This window comes from Furipterus horrens, unplaced genomic scaffold, assembly GCF_987537825.1.
Source record: "Furipterus horrens unplaced genomic scaffold, mFurHor1.1.pri manual_scaffold_2, whole genome shotgun sequence".
Taxonomy (NCBI): Eukaryota; Metazoa; Chordata; class Mammalia; order Chiroptera; family Furipteridae; genus Furipterus; species Furipterus horrens.
In genome coordinates this window covers 50,581,146-50,587,145 of record NW_028327172.1, presented here as the reverse complement: position 1 = coordinate 50,587,145, position 6,000 = coordinate 50,581,146, and the positions used below count along the sequence as shown (strand labels likewise).

Sequence of the window (6,000 nt, the reverse complement as noted above, 5' to 3'; positions counted from 1 at the left end):
TTAATCCATTTCCTCACACTGGTACCAGATTGTCCGTTGTCAAATACACTGTAAGGTCACATGCCTTTTTTACTTAAAATCCTTTAATATCTCTCTGCTCCCCATCTGTACCCAGTACCTAAGCTTTCAGGATATTTGAGATTCTTATTTTTTTTTAGGCCCCTTCCAGATCCTACTCTACCTACTGCACTAGACTCTACACAAGCACTTCCTTATATACCAACTCTGTGGCCATTGTGAGTGCCTCATGCTTTGCCCATGTACTTATACTATTACATCTACTTAAAAAGCAACTTTCCTCCCTTCACAGTCAAGCTAACTTCTTGCCTTCAAAACACAGCTTGAATTCCACTTTCTATAGGAAGTCTTCCCCTGCCAGGTTTGACCAGGTGTCCTTCTGAGCTCACATTCTGCCAATTCCTTAGTCAGAAGCCTACCACATTGTGTCTCTCCTTGAAAAGGTGGAGATTGCGCTTTGTTCATCTTTTTTAACAAAAAAGTTGTGTATTTTTTTAACTTTAGTTGTGCGTTTCCTAAGAACAAGAATAGTCTCCTACAGAACCGCTGTAATTATCAAAACCAGGAAATTAACATTGATACATAATGTTATCTAGCCTACAGACCTTATTTTAATTTTACCAATTGTCCCATTAATGTCCCAGTCCAGGACCACATGCTGCATTTATTTCCTTGACAATTAAACCGTTCCTTTAATCTGGAGTTGTTCTGGAGTCATTGTTTTTCATGGCATTGGGATTTTTGATGAGGCCATGACAGTCATTTCATTGAATAGTCCTCAATTTTTGTTTGTCTGATGTTTCTTCATGATTAGATTCAAGATATTCATTTTTGGCAGGAATATTACAGAAGGGATGTTATGTCCTTCTTAGTGCATCATATCAGAAAGGCATGATGTCTATTTGCCATATGCCCAGTGGTGCTGACTTATTAACTGCTTGATTAAGGTAGAATTGGCCAGGTTTTTCAATGGTAAAGTTACTGTTTTTCTTTCTGGAATTCAAAAATACTTTGAGTATGTGAAATACCTTGTTTCCCACTTGCATTCATCTACAATGTTTAATGTTTGGGCCTCTGTTTTCTCATAGGTTAAATGAGGCAAATAAAGAGTGGATTCCAGAATTTTCACTCTCAAGGATCACTTTATTGCCCTCCTCTTCCATGAACCTTATATTTTGAAAGATTTTGTCCACCAAACAGATCTCAATGTACTACATGGAACTCATTTTCCTGTGACACTCCTATCAGATATGTCTACTGCACTGTATGCTCGCAAAGGCAGGGCATGTTCGCCTCACCAGTGGGCGCCCAGAGCTAATCACAGCACCAACCACAGACTAGGTGACCAACAAATATTTGTTGAAGTCCTGAATCTGACTGCCAATCACAGCTTATGCCCAGTATTTGATGTCTGCAGTGAGGACACAAAATTGATAAACGCTATCCAAAGGCAGAGACTTGACATTTTAGTTAGTCTCAGAGGCTTTGTCAATGGTCAGTGTTCAGTTAACATGAAGATTTTAAAAATAGATTGGACAGAGTGCATGAAATCTTCAATCCCATCCCTGCCTTTCTGGTAGCCTCAGATAGATGTTGAAGGGGCATCCTAGCACCCCAAGTTTATCATCTCAGTGTCACCTCAGTAATCAGCAGATGACAATTAACTAGACAGTCTTCTGACCACAGAATAGTTTTTAAAATATCTCAGACGTGCTTCACTTGTGTATGACATTAGCATTGTCATATTTCCTCCTTCATTTCCTTAAGCACTTTAAATCATGGAGATATAATGTAGCAGAATATCATGAAGGGAGTTTTTTAAAGGAATGGCAGGGAAGAAAATGAGAATTGGTTGAGCATCTCCTACATGCCCAGTAATTTCTTTCCTTTGGTTGCTCTTTGAAGCCTCACCATAACTGGAGGGGTAGGTATAAATTACCCATTTACAGATGAGAAAACTGAGGTTAGGTGAGGGGTAATGTCTTGCCTTAATTCTTACAGATGGGACGAGCGTCCTTCTCTTGGAAATGTGCTGGCATTACGATCTAGACACACGAAGCACGTATATCTCTCGGACTATGTTCATTGCAGTTATTTTTTAAATGATTGTTATCAGGACTCCAGCTGATGGTTTGGGGGAAGCTGTGTCCGAAGAAGGAGAGCCTTTCTTTGGGCATCTTGCATGCCTGAGGGAGGAAAGCAAGTTCTCACCTAGTAATTACCTCTGGCCGTGCTGCAGCAGCAAGCTGAGAAACTGTCCCTAGAAAAGTGTTGGGGGTGTGAAATAACACCAGGGGGTAGGCCCAGAGGGAGGTCTCAGGCCCCCAGAGAGCGAGAGCTGGGGACAGACAAGGGACGGAGAAACAGGGGAGAAAGCCAAAAGGGGGGGGGGGGCAAAAGGCAAGAGGAGAGGAAGTAGAGGGAAGTCGGGACAAGGAAGGAGAAAGTTTGACAAAGGGGGGGGGGGGGTGGTGAGAAAAAGCAAGGATGGTAAGAGGAGACCGAGAAAAATCAACTAAGAGAACAGGGAGAACTCGAGAAGGAAAAGAAAAAGGAAAGAAGATGAAGAAAAAGAGGAGAGAAAGGAAGGAAAAGGAGAGAGGAAGTCATTGAAGAGAATAGAGACTGGGGTGAGCGGAGAGGCTGGTGAGCGGCCCCGGGAGGAAGCGCATCACCTGCGTGGCGCCCCCCCGCGCCGTGGTGCAGCCCTGTTCTCAGCGCCTGTGCGCCGCGGCTCTCCCAGCCGAGTAGGATTGGCTCCCGCCTCCCATTCATGTAACCTGCGTGTGCGTGTGCGTATGTGTGTGCGTGTGTGTGTGTGTGTGTGTGTGTGTCGCTCGCCCTCTCTGTCTGTGTGTAAGAGAGCGAGGGTGGGGGACGGAGGCAGGCAGGCGAACAGACAGGGAGGGGAAGAAGAGGAGGGAAGCTATTAAACACACTCACACGCGCGCGCGCGCACACACACACACACACACACACACACACACACACACACCCGCCCCAACCCCCCCAGAAGCCTCGGGATTGCAGCTGTTTCATGTGGGGCAGCAGTGCTGGCAGGGACGCCGGCCGGGAGCGGCCGGGAGCGGGAACCCAGCGTGCGCGCGCTGCTGGAGGCTCGCTGGGGCTCCGCTCCCCGCGGGAGATATTGTTGGTCTCTCTGGAGCTGAGCGCAGACCCGGGACCTGCTCCTTCCTGGGCTCCCACTTTGGGCTCACCGACCCGAGGAACCGCGCCACCGAAAGTGAGAAGAGCCACCAGCGCGGCGCCTTGCCTCCCTCCTCTCCGCTTTCCCGGCGGTGGCAGTCTGCAGCCACGGTAAGGCGGGTTGATCTGCTCCACGGAAAAGCGCCTTGGGGACCCCGGCGGCGCCTCGCCTGCTCTCAGCTTCTCTGAGAGCACTAGCTGTGGCAGGGTCGGGGCAGCTCGCGTGGAAGCCAGGGGATCCAGGGGACGCTTGCCTGCACCCCTGGCGCGCACCGGGGGAGGAAGTGAGGGAGGCTGAGACAGGGGTTGCCGGTGAGGCGAGCCAGTCTGGAGCCCCGAGCCTCCGCCGCTGCAGCCCCTGGAACTGGAGACTGGGAATGATTAGGAAAGACCAGGGAGGTGGGCGCGGGCTCAGAACTCGGGACGGCGGGTGGGAGGGAGGCGGCGCGCCCCGGGTTCGTCTGCTTCGCCGGGGTCCCCTTCGCGTCCTGGCCCCAGCGCCCACAGCTCCTCTGCAGAGCCGCCCGCTCAAAGGCCAGGGCGGACGCTGGAGGAGCCCACAAGGCGGCGCCTGGCTCCGGCGGCTGCAGCCTGCCCTTCGGGGCGCGCGCTGCTGGTAGTGGCCCTGCGCACGCCGCGGTTGGAGAGGAGAACCTGGAGACAAGACCCCTAGCCCCGCGCCCTCTGCAGCAGGCTCTGCGCTCGCCTCTCCCCGCCCTCCGCCTTGCAGCTGTGTTTATGTTCCCCTCCAAACGAGTTAAGGCTGAAGCCACCGCAGATACCCCGAGCTCTTCGGGCGTGTGTGTACGACTACTCATACCGCGGGCTTCGGGAAATGTGCTCTGGGTTGAATTGTGATCACCGAACTCCTTAGTCATTTTCCTCGAGATTTAAAAATGCAGTTTTTATATTGGAAGAGCAGACGGGAAGGTGGTATCACGGTGTGTATGTGTGTGTGTGCGCGCGCGCGTGTGTGCATGCATACACAGCCAACTACTAGGGGCGAGGGGTGGTTCAACTGCTATTTCCTCGTTGGCCAGGCAGTAGGGCTTTCTGGAAGCTGCCCGTCGCTTCTCTGTCCTGCCCCCGCCTAGGCTAGGTTGGAAAGTACTAGAAATTCAACTGCGTGGTCTCTAACTTTGGAAATTGGCTCCCCTTTCAGGGTGAGAAGTTAAGGCGATTTGTCCATGTAGATGAGGGTATTCATACTCACTTGGGTACAGGCCCTCTCCAGAACCGCGCCGATCAGCCCCTGGTCCCTAACTCCCTTCTCCTCCCCAGTCCTAGAGAGAAGGTTCATAGATGTGCAGTTATCTGTAAGCCATCAATGCAGCGAAAGAGTAGACGAGAAGCGGCCTGGGTTTTGCCAGATTAGGTGCACGCTCAGTGCTTGACTAGCCCACGAGATTGCCCTACGGCTTTGTGGAAGGCCGCGGCGGGGCATACTCGGGATCCGAGCACCGGGTGCGGAGGTGTTTCTGTGCCTAGCTGTACGGCCAGGCACTCAGGGTGATCTGCCAACGGGCATCGCGAGCAGTTATATAAACTGCCTCAGTGGTCACCCAGAAGCATGTTGCGAGCACCTGGGGCGCGAAACAAGCCTGAAAAGTTTGCCTGCTTGGAGAATGCAAGTACCGGGGCGCTCCCACCCCAGCACCGGGGAGCAGGAAGACGCCTCACACCACGGCGGCTCCCACGTCTGCCATGGGCGATGGGTGCTGTTGCTGCTGCTCTCCCTAAAGAACCGGTTATCGAGACAGGGACTGGATAGAGAATCCAGGATTGATCAGAAAGAAAAAGCCAGTCCATTGAGTCCTCAGATCCCCAGTGGATGTTGGGAGGGCTTCCCGGGAACGCTGTTTTAGCAAACTGACTTTGTGTCCTGGGAAACCATAAAGCCCCTCTTTTCTGCCTCCCCGAGAGCTCCTCCCCGTCTTTCACACCCAGTGCCCTTCACTTGTTTGAAACAGACCCACGATGCTTGGTCCGCCTTTGGAGGTGCCAAGTGCCCCAGCCATCCGGGCCCACTCTGGCGGGGGTTAGGAAGAAGCGTGCTGGCCTCTGCCAGGGCCAGCCACCATTATAGGGCCCTGCCTGTTTTCCGCAGCTAGCCCGGCGCTAACGGGAACGGGATGCGGATGGGTGCGGAGTATGGCTTCCCTCTCACTCTTCTCCTACGCGGAAGGCAGTTTGCTTCTGTTGCGTTTATTCTCATCTCGCTACTTGCCTTCGCCGCCGCTGCAGCCTGTAGCACGCTGATGGTCTTTGAGAGAGAAACCACAGTAGTGGAGTGTTTTTAAATCTTGTTTTTCGCCTGTAGAGGGATAAACCTCCCTAGACCTGACAGAGCTGTGCGGAACGCAGCAAGAAGTCGGGGGCACAGGCACCCTGAACTCTCCCGCACGCAGACTGGAGGTGGTGGCGTGCCTGGGTGGGGAGTGTTCTGTTTTTGCCACATTCCAGCATCCTGAAACCTCGAATTCCCTCCCCCTGGAATCCCGGGTCGGAGTGCATTCCGCACTGTAAAATAAATCCTCTCTCGCAGACCTGTGGGGCTGTTTGGATTTCCTGCCGCTGCCATGATCTTTAACAATGAGACTGCAAAGCTTGTGCTTGGCTGGGAAAAATCTCCAGGTGCTGGCCAGCCGCGCCTTGACCTTTCTGAAGGCGCCTTTAACCCGGCTGCCAGAAGGGGACCGGCTCCGCTGCAGGGTGGAGGGTCCGAGAAGGAGGAGGGTTCCCGGGAGGGGCTGAGTTCGCTCCTGGGCAAGGGCG

The 6,000-nt window shown here is 52.6% G+C and overlaps 1 long non-coding RNA gene across 1 annotated transcript in view; it reads left to right on the top strand.

Moving 5' to 3' along the window:
* The first annotated feature begins 3,143 nt into the window (after positions 1-3,143).
* The window catches only part of LOC150018560 (uncharacterized), a 231,789-nt gene continuing 228,932 nt past the window's right edge, over positions 3,144-6,000 (top strand). Inside the window, exon 1 of the long non-coding RNA XR_016509208.1 lies at positions 3,144-3,336. This is a non-coding gene — a long non-coding RNA (uncharacterized LOC150018560). The remainder of the gene's footprint in view (positions 3,337-6,000) is intronic.